This window comes from Rosa rugosa, chromosome 6 (genome assembly GCF_958449725.1).
Source record: "Rosa rugosa chromosome 6, drRosRugo1.1, whole genome shotgun sequence".
NCBI lineage: Eukaryota > Viridiplantae > Streptophyta > Magnoliopsida > Rosales > Rosaceae > Rosa > Rosa rugosa.
In genome coordinates this window covers 9,020,713-9,035,809 of record NC_084825.1, presented here as the reverse complement: position 1 = coordinate 9,035,809, position 15,097 = coordinate 9,020,713, and the positions used below count along the sequence as shown (strand labels likewise).

At 36.8% G+C, this 15,097-nt stretch overlaps 1 pseudogene; it reads left to right on the top strand.

Moving 5' to 3' along the window:
• The first annotated feature begins 2,427 nt into the window (after positions 1 to 2,427).
• On the top strand, positions 2,428 to 5,367 carry LOC133716177 (beta-amyrin 28-monooxygenase-like; annotated as a pseudogene).
• Positions 5,368 to 15,097: the final 9,730 nt, after the last annotated feature.

Sequence of the window (15,097 nt, the reverse complement as noted above, 5' to 3'; positions counted from 1 at the left end):
TTTGCATTGTTTGTTTTAATGTAATCTCCTGAACTAAGTTATATGCAGGGATTACCACTTTTTGTATTGTTTGTTTTAATGTAAATTCCTGAACTAAACTCTATGCATGGATTTATATGATTTCTTTTGTTTGTTTTCATGTGATCTCCTGAACTAAGTTTCTATGCAGGGATTACTGATTTTGCTTAATTCTTATTGTGGGTACAGTTGTGGGTTGTGATCTGTAGTGATTGGGAAATGAGTTGTGAGGTCATCGTTTTGACAAATGCTTTATGTTGAAGGGAAGTGAGTGTGATTTATCGTTGTGATGATATGATATGATATGAACTTGATGTTTGGTTGTGTTTTGTGGAATTAAATATTGTTGCTTTAATTATCTCACGAGCTGAGAATTTATAAGCATGAGTGACGTGAGTCATTTTAATTGAGTTTACTCATACGGGCTGAAAAGCTTACCGGGTTTGTTTTATTCAACCCGGTGCACTATTCTATGGTGTAGGGTTTATTGTGCAGGTCAGTGTAATCACCATCGAAGCTGAGGTTTTGTAGCTGTCGTAGCTTGGACGTAGTATGGTATCTTGGTTCTAGTCTTCCGCTGTGTTGTGAGTGTAGAGGGTGCGTTTACTTATTGAATTATTATTCGGTTTAACTTGTAAACACTTGGTGATGTGATATTTGACTCTAGAGAACGAGTCGGTGTTGACATTGTGAGTTCAGTTTGTTTGTTGCTTAGTTTTAATGAAAAAATTTCTATGTGTTTTTCTTGTGCTTGTTAAGTTATCCGTTTCGGATTTGAATTTAATTATTCAAATTTCGGGATGTGACATCGGATTTGAAGCGGATCAATTTAAATATGAATTCATTTAATAATAAAAAAAGTTTTACAATAATAAAAATTTTCAACCCGACCCATCCAATAACCCGGCGAATCATTGATAGCTTAATCCAAATCCGTTGACTAACGGATGCTCAATTTGCTAATCTGATCCATTTATAATAACGAATATTTAAATAATAATATTAATGTTTAAGGACGCCTAGTTTGTGTGTCTGGCCCAAACTCTGATTACTTGTCTGAGTTGTAATAGAGTTAGTCTCACTGATATCTACGGAGATATTCCAATTATTGTATGATTCAGTTACCTTATAAGACGCAGAGGTTTTGCTTGTAATCCTCTATATAAAGAGACCCCTATTATCAATGAAAGCACAACTCATTCTCTCCCAATTTCTGATTTCCTAAAACAATTAAATTGTTATCATGGTACTTCGAAAAACATTAATAAAATATTAAAACAAAATGAAGAGTATCACTAAAAATTAAATTACATAACCAAAATATTCCTTAGTTTATCAAACCAAAGTACTAAATTTTCAAAGCAATAACTCATAGGCATAAAAGAACCAAAAAAAGAAAGAAAAGAATATAGGCATTAAGCTTCAACATCATATTCCCATATTCCCAATATTGACAGTATCCTTAATTATCATATATTCCCAATATTGAAAACTTATTCAAGAATACTAAGTCCTTTAGGTTTTTGCAAAAAATTTGCTATTAATATATATGTATATTTTAAATATAAGTATTCATAATATTTAGTATTTTGAAAAATAATATTTTATTGATACAAAAATAATATTTAATTATTATAAAACGGACAGGATCATGAACAAATCGGATTGATGTAAATCCATGTTTGATCCGCTAAATAAATGGATAAATGGATTTGGACCATCAACAGATCAACGAATCAAATTTTTAATTTAAACCCGTCAAATAACTACAGATCCGGATTGGATATGGATCAAAATCCGGTTCATTGCAAGCGTATATAAGATGGGAGCTTCTATTCATACCTCCAAATTTGGCATTTGGACCTCCCCACTTAATAGACCTCCAACTTACTTTTACCAATAACCATTTTGCTATCTACACCTCTCTAATCTTCCTATAATGCCCATAGTCCAATAAAATCAATAAAACCCTTTTTTTTTAGATTCTATTCATATTTTCAAAAATCATTAGTTTGACCTCCTTTAGTTTTTGAAGATTTGGAATTGCATCATTTTTTTTTTTTGGAAGTTCATACTCCATATACGAGTTACAGAGGTGCTAGCACTTTTTCAATGAATTGTCAACTCTTAGTTAGCGTAGGCAACAATACCATGTTTGCTCATCATCTCGTACAAATATGTTTAATTTCCAAGTATTATTTTCATTGCATTTAGGTGTCATTGTCCCTAAACTTATTCAATAGCAACTTGAAATGAACACGGTTATTTTGTTTTAGATATGTATGGGATAGTGGAGGAAATTACAATAATCAACCATGAGTCTAGTGCATTCTCTATAGATTTATATCATAGGGTTGAATTTTCATCATATCTATAGAATAGTTCCACATAAAATTGCTCTGACTGATGATGTGCGGGAAGATCTTGTGGACAACTACCCATTCCTGCGTTTATCATATAAACGTGCTGGAGTACTGCTTTTTGTCGCCGCTTGTTCACATGTTTGTTTGCATTCAGAATGAGTAGGGCTTCATCAATTGAGGTGTCTTTGTATTTCTCATTTTCTCTCCTTTTATTTTTTATTTTTTTATAGCGCAGTGATAGATCTTGTAAATTATCAGATATCTGAGCAAGGAAGTCTATCACTTTACGAGGACAAAGTCAAATTCTGAAATTTTGATTACAACGTTAAATAACTTTTGGCGATATATATTTTAGAGTTTACATTAGAAGAGAAAGTTTTCCCCAAATTGAAGAGTATTACTGTTCGTAGAGATAAGAAGAGATTTATTTATTTTCCTTATTTATGTCTTTATTGGTAATTTGACATGAGTTGACAAAGTCAACTATTATTTGGAAAAAGAGAGAGGTCCAAATACCAATATTGGAGGTATGAATAGAAGCAATACGAAACATGAATGAATCAGCTTGCATGCTTGCCTTGACTTGAACTACTCGATCAGATCTGTAGGCCATGGAAACTACTATATTCTTCATTTCCCTAGCCTGCTAGTTCTCTTTGCTTCTCTCTACTATATCTACTGTAAAATTATTCCTAGCCCTAGTCAACAAGTAACAGTTTATCAACTGCCGCCAGGAAGCACAGGTTGGCCCATCATTGGTGAAACCTTCGAGTATCTAGGCACAGCCAGAAACGGTGCCCCTGAAAAGTTTGTAGCAGACTGAAGGAAAAAGTACTCCAATGTCTCATTATCATCAGCTGCAGCAACAGGAGGCTCGTGCAAGGTGTTCAAGACATCGTTGCTTGGCGAATCTATGGCCATGCTGTGCACCGCTGCTGGAAACAAATTCCTGTTTTCAAACGAGAACAAATTGGTCAAGTCCTGGTGGCCTGCTAACTTCAAAAAGATGTTTCCAGACACCAACAAAGCAGACTTCTCCAAAGAGCCCATCCGAATGCGCATAGTCATATCAACATTTCTCAAGCCTGACGCTGTCCGAAAGCATATAGGTGTCGTGGATCAGGTCACCAAACACCATTTCGATACGCATTGGTCCTCGCTGGATAAAAAACAAGTGGTCAAATTTCACTCAGTAGCAAAGAAGTATACCTGAGCATTATCTTGTAGACTCGTCTTAAACATCGAGGATCCACAAGTGATTGCCAAGCTAGGGAAACCCATTCGGCATATAAATGCGGGGCTCGTTTCATTGCCAGTAGATCTGCCGGGCACCAACTTCAATAGAGCCATTAGAGCATCCAAGAAAATGAAGAAGGAAATTGAGAGTATGGTTGTGCAGAGGAAGATAGATCTCATGAATCTGAATTTGATTCATCGTGAACAATTAGTGAATGCACCACAAGATCTAATGTCTAGCTGGCTCATGGAGAGATATAGCGATGGAGAAGAGATGACGGAAGCGGACATTTCCGAAAAGTTGTGTGGTATAATACTTGCCGGTTATGACCCCATAATTAACACATTGTGTTCCACTGTCATCTTTCTATCACAGCTTCGTCCAGTTTATGATGCCGTCCTTAAAGGTACATTAATTATATACATAAGCAAATTCTACCTAGCTAACTAGCTGCATTAACTAGCTACTAATATATGCTCATTACGATCAAACAGGAATTGAATTATTTACATATTTGATTTCAACTATGCATCCATCTTCTATTTTTTTTTTTTTTTTTTTTCTTCCTTAAAAGAGGATCAAAGGGTTTCACTCCTGCCCCCATGGTGACTCGAACCCATGACTTCGTACATAGGTAGTGGGTGCTCTAACCATTGAACTAACACCACTTCGTCATCCATCCATCTTCTATTAATATTTCATGATTTCTCTAGATCACAAATCTCTACGCCTCCGGGTATGTAGGCTTTGCATGTACTCACATAGCTAGAGGACAGATATATAATCAATATATTAATGCCATCTCGAGTGGTCATATATAGTAGAGCCTCGATAATTTAATACTTGATAAATTAATAATCTCGATTAAATAATATTTTTGGCCAATCCCGAATTCCGCACAACATGCTAAGTTAATAATTCGCTAAATTTTAGGATAATACATTTTTAAAAATTCATATTTACCCATGCACGTAATATATAAATTAATAATTCCTTGATATATAGTGTTTATGATTCAACTATAGATGCATAAGGTCTTCATCAAGAATGACTCAATCATTGTCGGTTTCTTTTTGAAATTGATATCATCTTGGATCTCAACTCTGACTTTTCTTAACATAGTAAGAAGTTCTTGTGTGGTTTTCTCATGTTGCAACAGAAAATTATTCTATGTCATCACTACTTTGAGTGCTTCTTTTTACGAAACGGGCTCCATAGTAGAAGTAGAACTATCATCTTCAACTTCATCATCTTGATCATTTCTCATGACGCTCTTTATTATTTGCTCGCCAGTTAATATAACACATTCAATATAATACAACAATGTTTAAGAAAATAAAGAACACTGATAAATTAATAAGTTATTTATTTATCGATTATTTAATATTCGCTAAATTAATAGGATTTCTTTGTTCAAGGCTATTAATCTATAGAAGTTTAACTGTGTATGTAATATATACAGCAGTATTTTGTAGTACCTAAAATTAATGAAAACTGCGGCTGGGGACTTACTAATTAAGTAGCGAGTAGTGAAATGGGTACATGTACAAATATGTGTTGCAGAGCAAATGGAGATTGCAAAATCAAAAGATGAAGGAGAGTTGCTCAACTGGGGGGACATACAAAAGATGAAATATACATGGAACGTGGTATGTGAAGTATTGCGATTGCAGCCCCCAGCTAGTGGAACTTAATTTTAGGGAGGCCATCACCGACTTCGTCTATGAGGGATATCTAATTCCAAAAGGAATGAAGGCACGTAAATTACATTACATATATTAGCTAATTTTATTTCAATATATCTAGCTTCGTGAACATCTATATTGTCTTCATTTCTCATTTTCATACCTCCTGCGTGCAGTTACATTGGAATGCGTTTGCCACACATATATAAGAACCCGAAATACTTTCCAGATCCACACAAGTTTGAGCCGTCAAGGTTTGAAGGACAAGGACCACCTCCTTTCTCGTATGTTCCTTTTGGAGGAGGACCTCGAATGTGTCCCGGAAAAGAAAATGCCCGATTCCAGATATTGGTTTTCATTTATAACCTGGTCACCAGATTCAAGGGGAGATGGTTTTTCCTGACGAGAAGATGGTTGTGGACCGTGTTCCTTTTCCTACCCAAGGACTTCCTATTCATCTGTTTTCTCATAAATCATAAACGTGATAAGTATTGTAATTGTTATTTGTTTTGAATAAGTAAAAGTTCTACTCTACTAGGACTTTGTTAGTGTTTATCAAGTCATCAACTTGAGAGTTGTTAGTCATTGGGTAGTTGTTCCAAATTTTCTGCCTGGTTTGTTTTGTACAGAGTTTGTTTTCAATCAATGAAAATCATTCAGTTCCAATATTTCTCTTGCTTTCATATTATTTAGTTTCTTTGACAAAACAATCGAGAACAACTGCGTCCTTGGACTCAAACCCATCACTACAAAAAAGAATTCAATTAGCTTCACTATTTTGCGTCGGCGTGTAATAGCCGTCGCGAAAGGTGGATATTTTGCTTCGGCAAATTCACCCCGTCGCAAAGACACTAATCCCGTACGACGGCAAAACAACCCCGTCGCAAAAACACCAATCCCGTACGACGGCAAAACATCCCCGTGACCATAAAACAAAGTGTTTGCTACTGCGTAACTACGCCGTCGCATATTGTGATATGAATTGCTACCACCAATGTGTCGTCGGGTGTACTTTGTTGATCTAAACTCCATGTTAGAGGGCAAAAGAGAATTAAACTCTGAAAATTTTCTCTTTGGGTCAGCCTCTCTTCCGCTCTCAACGTACTTCTCTTCCGCATCAGATCTATTCAGAGTACCAAAGTCACAAATACATGCATCTTGTCTCTGGGTAAGATCGGTTATAACCTAGATCTCGTCATATCAAATCCAATCCAGATCTGGTATTTCCTTCTTCTCCAGATTCTCCGCTCTATCTAAGCTATATTTTGATACATGGAGCTTCATTTTGAAGAGTGAGAAACAGAGAAGAGAGACCCGTAAGAGATTGGTTCCGGTTTGAAATTGGAAGGCACATCAGCTCTGCCAGGGGCGGATCCGGCCTAGGCTGGGTAGGGCTCAAGCCCTACCGGGCTTTTTAGGTCTCAAACAGCCCGAAGGCCCGAACTCAATCCTCCATTCCTCTTTCCTCCTCGAGTCCTTGGAGAGTTGGAGCACGCCGGCACTCCCCCACCGTCCAGCAAGGCAGCAACCCGTCTCCGCCTCCAGCCTCCAGCAACCCTGATCTCTCTCTCCTTCTCCGAGTCTCCGTTTTCTTCTGCTCCTCGGCGACTGGCGACGGATCGGTCGGCTCCTCGCGACCTCGCCTCCTCCAGTCTTCAATTCTTGATCAGTTCTTCTCATCATCTGGAGTTGTGCACTTCTGCTGTTCTGGGTGACTGGGTGAGCACCATATGATTCATTTCGTATATTGGGAATCCATCATAATATATTGATCTAATTGGTCATTTGATCTTGTGACTTGTTGAGTTGTTGGTAATGGTATAGACAATAGACCGTAGCCTTGATTCCTTGAATTGTTGAAATGGGTTGATTTCGGATTTCCATTTTTTAGTTGATGTTGAATCTTGAATTGAATGAATTCTTGATGAGTTGATGGTATAACCGTATAATTGGAATGGGTTGATTTCGGATTTCCAATCAAAATGATATAATTGGGTATTCTTGATGGTATAATTGCAATGGCTTGAATCTTGAATTATTGATGGTATAATTGCAATGGGTTGATTTCTGATTAGGTGATTAACTGGTTGAAATGGTCAATTGCAGATTCATGATAAGCAGTGAGGTCAATTGCACTCTCTCAGGTACTTACATATTCTCCCTCTTTCTGCATTTTGGGGTTTCATATTGTTTTTCTATTAGCTGAATTTGGGGTTAATCTCTTGCCTAAGATTCATGTTTAGTATACGGTTTAAATTTATGCTTGTTTGGTTTTGATTTCACAAACCCATAAGCATGCCTATTTGAAACATTGCAGGACACTAAATCAGTAATGCTTTACAATATGTTAGATTTCAATAGTTAAGTTTTTTTTCATATGGAAATTGTGCTTTCTCCTATGTTATTAAAAATGAAAAATGGAATTACAATGGTTCTCTTGCTCTTTCCATGTTCAGTTAGCTGCTTTGGTAGAATGATACTGAGGAAGGTGTCAATTTTCAACAACCTCTGCAAAGTTTTGGTTATTTTTCTTGATTAAAGAGGAAGGTACTAATTTGAGAGGTGATTCTTGTTTTCTGTAGAGATTCACTAGGGTTTTAAATTCAGATTTTGCTATAGATGAAGTGCATAGATTGTAATGGATTTTGATTTAACTGTCGAACAATATCAGGATAAGATAGATTGTAATTTTGTACGTCTATTGTCCTTTTGATGTATTTGAGGTGTTTCTCTGATTCTTTACATTGTATCCTAATTCAAGTACCATATTTGAGTTTTGACTTGTTAAATGTTCAAGTGTTCCTTCCATATTTTTTGAAGGGTGATTCTATTTGGACTTAACTTACTTATTAAACCTCCAATGCACTTTTTATAATAGGGATAATTACCAATAAGATAAATTGGCATCACTTAGTCCAAGTACCATGCGGACACGTTAATGCTGACGCAAGCAAACTTTGACTAAAAAAAAAATTAAAAATTATATAATTGCCACCGCTTAAATCAAATTCATATGCAAGATAATTTATATCTTTTCTCCATCTTTTGAATATAACTGATTATATTAATTTCTCGCTCTTATCATTTAGGAGCATAGACCCCAGTTTTCACTGTTTATCATTTGTCACTTAAATTATTCAACTCTAACAAATAATATAGTACAGGATCAACCCATTCTATAAATAAAAAGTAATATAAAACTCCAAATTATTATTCTAACCCCTGAAAGAAAAAAAGAAAAAAGAAAAAGAGAAACGGTATAAAATAGACAATGAACTAGAAGTTTAGAGCAAATAAATCTACTAACCCTCAATAGTTATTTGTTACTTATCCCAAACAGTAAGTGACTATATGCCTTCAATAATAAAGTCATTGACCCTCACTAACTAGTTCAATAACAAATACTGAAAGTAAGGTTCTAAAAATCGCTAGGCGCTAGTCGGGCGGTGGTCAAGGGACTAGCGCCTAGGCGGTTTTAATTTTTTTAATTTTTATTTAATTTTTATTAAATAAAATTATATTAAACAAATAAGAATATGAAAAACGAGGTTTCATGGTATTGGTAATGATATTCTCAAAAAAAAAAAAAAAAATCTTGGTAATGAGAATTTGAGACCTGGTCAAAAGCTATTAAATATTCAATCCTAACCCTTGATTAATGGTCATAAGTAGAGGTGGCAAACGGGCCGGCCCGGCCCATTTTAAGCGGGCCTAGTTGTGCTTCGTGCCGTGCTTGGGCCGGCCCATTTATTATCGTGCCGGGCTCGTGCCGGCCCATTTACTTAAACATTAAGCCCGGTCCGGCCCATGGCCCGAGCCCATATCGTACCGGGCCGTGCTCGTGCCGGGTCAATAACGGGCCGTGCTCGTGCCTACCCACTATAAAGTACGATTTAAAAATCTTAATTTGAACAAAGAAAAATTAATTTTATTTAACTATTTAGAAAATTAAAATAAATTAAGTTCTACAACGTTTTTCTTAATCTTAGCTTTTTAAGATTAGATTTCTAATAATTTTTTATATTCCACTATAAGAAAGAAAGAAAAAAAAACTCAAAATATATTGTTTTTAGTATATTATTGTGAGATTAATCTTTATTAATATAATGAAGATTTAGTATCTATTATTTTTTCCTTCATTCTATAGTTGTATTATTATGAGATTAGTCTTTATTAATAAACATATATTTAATATTTAGAAAAAATACTTATGTCAAAACAAGGATATAATGTTTTGTTTCATTATTTTGACAATATAAAAGAAAACATTGGTGGAATTCTCATGAGATTTTAAATAAAAAGGTCTCATATTCAAATCTCATCATCGTAGTTTTTTAATATTTTTAAAAACAAAATGAAATTTTGTGTTTGTAACGGGCCGGCCCACAATATGTCGTGCTCGGGCCGTGCCGGGCCCATTACGGGCTCGGGCCGGGCCGGGCCAATAGGCCAATATTCTTAGGCCCAGCCCGACCCGTTATTCTAACGTGCTCGGGTCATGCCGAGCCACTAACAGGCTCGGGCCGTGCCGGGCCCGTGCCGTACTCGTGCTTAGTGGCCCGTTTGCCACCTCTAGTCATAAGAAACAAAAGAGGAGACATAATGACCGTAGAATTGGGAACAACTAGGCCAAGACCTTTTCACTCACACCACAAACAAAAAATATTCTCATTAATTCCATTTCTCTCATCGATCTTCTTCTTCAATCGATGGCCCATACTGCTCTCAAAACCACTGGAGGCAATATTACAAGAAAGCAACTAGCAACGCCTGGAAGTTGGCGCCAACTACCAGAGGAGTGAAGAAGATGGAGCGGTCAATTTTGGGGATCAAACGTCGCTGTCGAAGTAGATGTCAGATGAGGAGGAGAGGGAGTAGAGTTCAGATTGAGTGAGGAGGTGGAGTTCGACGACGGGACGGAGTCGAGGTGGAGGTGGTGGTGGTCAACGGTGGCCATGGCATTGAAATAAGAGTGATTTGGGAGAAACAGATCGATTAGGTGCCTACTCCGCCCAGAAGATTAGGTCGACTAATCACCGCCCAGGCCAACTAATCGGCCACCCAAATCCCAACCCGCCTACCTCACCGAGTTGGTGTTAATCGAGGCGGTCATCCGCCGCTAGGCGCTGCCTAGGCGGTTTGGGCGGCCGAGTTTTAGAAACTGACTGAAAGACATAGATCATAAAGAACTATAAAAGCATGTAAGATCATCAACTGTAAATAAGGCTATTGACCTACAATAGCTTCAATGATACTGACCCTCAGTAGCAGCAATGCTACTGACCCTCAATACCAAATAATGTTACTGAACCTCAATAATTTAGAATGCTATTGACTATATGCCTCAGCAATAAAGTCATTGACCCTCACTAACAAGTAATTCTAGTTCAATAACAAATATTGAAAGAAATGAATAAGAAAAGCCTTATTTGTACAATGAAATAGAAAAGTCTATAAGACCCTCAGTAGCAACGATACTACTGACCCTCAATACCAAATAATCTTACTAAATCTCAATAGTTTAATTTAGAATGCTATTGACTCCAAAATGAACTATAAGGGTGCAGCGTGTCACCTTAACACAATTGAAAGTGATATCAAAGCAAAAGCACACAGATCATTGACCTTTAGGGTTGTTGTATCTGTTAGCAAGATCTTGATGGATTGAGACACAGGCTAACAATAAATAAACTCACTGATCCTTAACAGTAAATAATGATACTAACCAACAATAAGAAATACTAAGAAATAATAAGATTTACAGATGAGCAAAGAAAACTCCAATTATTTCCAAAATAAAGCCTCTATAATATTGACCGCATCAATATATATTTCATCGTAAAAAGTAAATTGTGTACCACAATCAACCAAATCATAAAAGATATGTAATTAAGTGTAGTCAAATATCAAAACACAATACAGGGGTATATTGAAGCTTTCAATTACTTACCACCACCTAACAATTGTGTCCTATGGCAATTCATAGTAGGTTGATTAATTCATAAACTGATCTTTAAAGCAAGGAAACCTTGTTGGATTATAAGAGATAACTTTTTTTTTTCATTAGAAGGGACATGACTAATGATTGAAAAATCCATAATACATTAGTGGAATTGAAACCTAAATAGTCAGTGTTATCCTAAATAGTTTCCAATGTGATGAAGTTCTCCCTGCACAAAATGTTTTCTTGCTCTGCACTCTGCACCAAGCTATCGGCTACTATCTGTAATGATCATCAAAAATCACAACCAACCCAATATAAAATCTATCAGAAACATAAAATTCAATAGTTAGGTTAAATACCGAATAAAATGAATCTTACTTTCTGTTTTCTCATGTGCACAAGACTATTATTTATTTCAAGAGCAGATATACCAACAAACATAAACACACATATCCTAATCTTTTTCATTCTAATGCAGAAAATATCATGTCTTTAGATTTTGAAGAAGAACTGAGAAAACTAAAATGAATCCCTATAACGAACATAATATCAGATCTAAATGATCTAATTCATTCTCTTTTGAATGAACTTGGTCATCCCACTAATGTTTGGCATATGAACAATGAATCTGCATAAAACACAAATACTTGTCTTCTAACATAGGCCAAATTCATGAGAAGTTTATGTGTGATTAAGAAGCTCTCAACACGATTCTTCATAGATTTGAGATAACTACTAGCATAGAAATAATTTCAATCAATAGATTCAAAAAACAAAATCACATACCTCAAATTAGAAGATTAACAAAGCTTATTTCCTAGATCTGATCTTCAGTTCATCTTAAAAAAAGTCGTGCTATTTTCTTTCTTTTTCATCGCCCAGTCCATTGCCATAGCTTGACCTCTCTGCTTCTTTCACAAATCCCTAGGTGGAAGAGCGATCAATGCTCTCTTATATGAGAACCCTATGAAATATTCATGTACAATTTTGGGTATTTATGTCAATTCACCTTAACGTTAAAACTAAAAAATTAAAATATAATCGACCGAATGGGTTTTAATGGTCCGCATGGGCCTTTAGGGCTTACCGCATGGAAAGTTGCAAAATGAGCTCTGTTCATGGGAAAAACTTTGCTGATATTGTAGTTTTTGGTAATTCGCTAATTTTAATACTTAAAAATCTAAGTACACCTCCATAAATTTACCAAAATACCCTTGAATAATTAAATCTATATCTTTAACAAATTCTTTTTTTTTTTATCTCTATCAATTCAACCGCGAAAAATTTTGTTAGGGAGTTGCTTACATTTTTAGTGTACTTTTAGTGACGGAACCAAAAAATGATTCTTGGAGGGCCAAACAAGTACTAAACAATTATAAATATTGTTTTGTTAATCCAGATCATAGTTTTTTTGTTTGTTTTGCAATATAGATGGTTCTAGAAAATACTTTTGGTTATCAAATAAATAATATATATCAATTACATCTAATTAAAAGAAGTTTGACTTTGGATCTTAGTTATAACTAGCTAAACCAAAATATTCAATGAATTTAGTTTTTTTTTTTTTTGAGTCAAGCTCCGGGGGCGAAATAATATATTCATCATAAGCCAGAATAGGTCGTTACATACACTTCCGCTGCCATTTAAGGACATAGGCAGACAAGAAGATAGTGGTAGTACCCACAGTGGTACATAGAAATAGACATACTCATTATACAATCAAATACGTAGAGGTAGTGGGGATCCTCCATTGGTACTATGTCGGAGGTGCTAGAGATCTAGGTTCCTAATATAAGGAAACATTATTATAATTAGACAAAAGCTAAAAACATAGGGTTGGGCCAAGGGCCTAAACCCAATCCCAAAATAGCAATGGACTAGGGTCTAACCCCAGCCCAACAATTTGCGGCCCAATAGCGTAGTCCACCAAGGAAAATTGCTCCAGGTCCATCACTCTAGTTCGAGCCAGTCCACCTTCTCCTCCAATCACCCCGTACTACATCACCGTTCTGCCGAGTTCCGTCAGACTCACATTGCCCGACCAGCGTCGCCACGATCTGCTGGCCACGCCATCTCATCCCGGCGATCCAAGCCGTCTCGAGCCACATCGTCGCAACTTGCATCAGCACAGAAAACTCATCCCTGATCCAGGACTCACAACCCTACATCGCCAACGATCGAGATCCATGGTACCGTCAATCCAAGAACCCAGCAGCGGGGATTGACTACCGGACCGTAAAGCACGATCACCGCCTTCGCCACCATCCTAGTCGAACCTTCTGACAAAACCCGAGCAAATCCCTCCGACAGTCCCATGGCAGTAGATATCCCGTCCGGCTGCAACCCCATGATGGCGGTGAGGCCGGAGGCCAACCCTGACGTCCGGCCGCCACCGGACGAGAACAAAATTGCAATCGGAGTAAGCCTTAGGGTTTCCTGAGGTGAGAGAGAAACTTTTCAATGAATTAAGTTTGAGGAAATTTCTAATCAAATTATGTTTAATTTACTAATGTATAAATGATGGGGCCATGTATATAATTTAATAATTTTTACATAATTACTTTACGTAAATTAAAATTATATAAATAATATAAGGAAATTACGGAAAACAATTAATAGAATGTTACATTAATGCGGGAGCTAAGAAGAGTATTTATTTATATTGTTTAAGTAAATCCAGAATATGTGTCTGGCCCAAACTCTAGGTTACTCGCTCTAGTTCTAATAGGGTTTATCTTAGAGATATTCTCGGAGAATCTTAGTAGATATCCAATCAATGTATGATTATGTTTTCATGTACAACTCTATCTCTATTCTTGTAATCATCTATATAAAGAGGCCCCTATTATCAATGAAAGCACGACTCAATTCTCTCCCAATTCAGTTTTCCTTAAATAAGTTATCAGCACTACGCCCTAATCCTAAAACCTAATAGCCAAAACCCTAAATCCGAATACAAAACCTTGAAACCCCTTTGGCCCTAACCGCACACCTTGAAGTCCTCCACACCAGGAGTCCAGAACCGGTGGCAGAACAACTAGAACCGACCAGAAACCTACCAAACCGGCCACCAAAAGCTCCAAACCACCCGCAACAAATACTCCACCGATTCACCATCTTCTGGACCTCCGATTGCTACCAAATTTTGCCAGAAGCAGCCTTTCAATCCAAGGATTCATGAATTGGAAGAAGAACTTTAAAAACCGGTCTAGAAGTTACTGAACCGGCCTGTAGAAAAACCGGCAGAAGAAGAAAATGAAGAGAAGAAAAAAAAAAGGGTGGAAGCTGCTTGCCCACGTGCAGAAGAGGCCCAACAAAGAAAGAAGAGACGCGACCCAAAAAAAAAAAAAGGAAGCTGGCTTGGGCCTGGGCCTGGGCCTGGGCCGAAGAAAAAAAATAAAGGAGGGGAGAATGGTAGCCCACCAGCCAACCACCACTGGCCACTTTTCCGACAACTTTCCGGCAACTTTTTCGGTGACTTTCCAGCGACTTTTCTGGGGACTTTCAGTCAACTTTTCCGGCTACTTTCTGGTGAATTTATCTGGCCAAATTTTTTGGCGACCTATTTCGAGGTAATTTTTATTAAAAGTTCCCTTTTTGAGTTTTATTCATTTTCACTTTTTTTTCCCCGAGCATTTGCAACCTTCCTTCTTCTACACCCCTTTCTTCTTCATAGGGGAGACCAAAAGCTGAACTATGGGGGTTCGTCCTCACTCCAAGCTTGGAGCTTGTTGAGATCTCCAAACTTAGAGTTTGTAGAGAATTTATGATCGACCACTTACATCATTATTTCGATCTAATCCAATACCTCTTGATCGACTACACTCAGAAATCCCTAATTTCCTGGAAG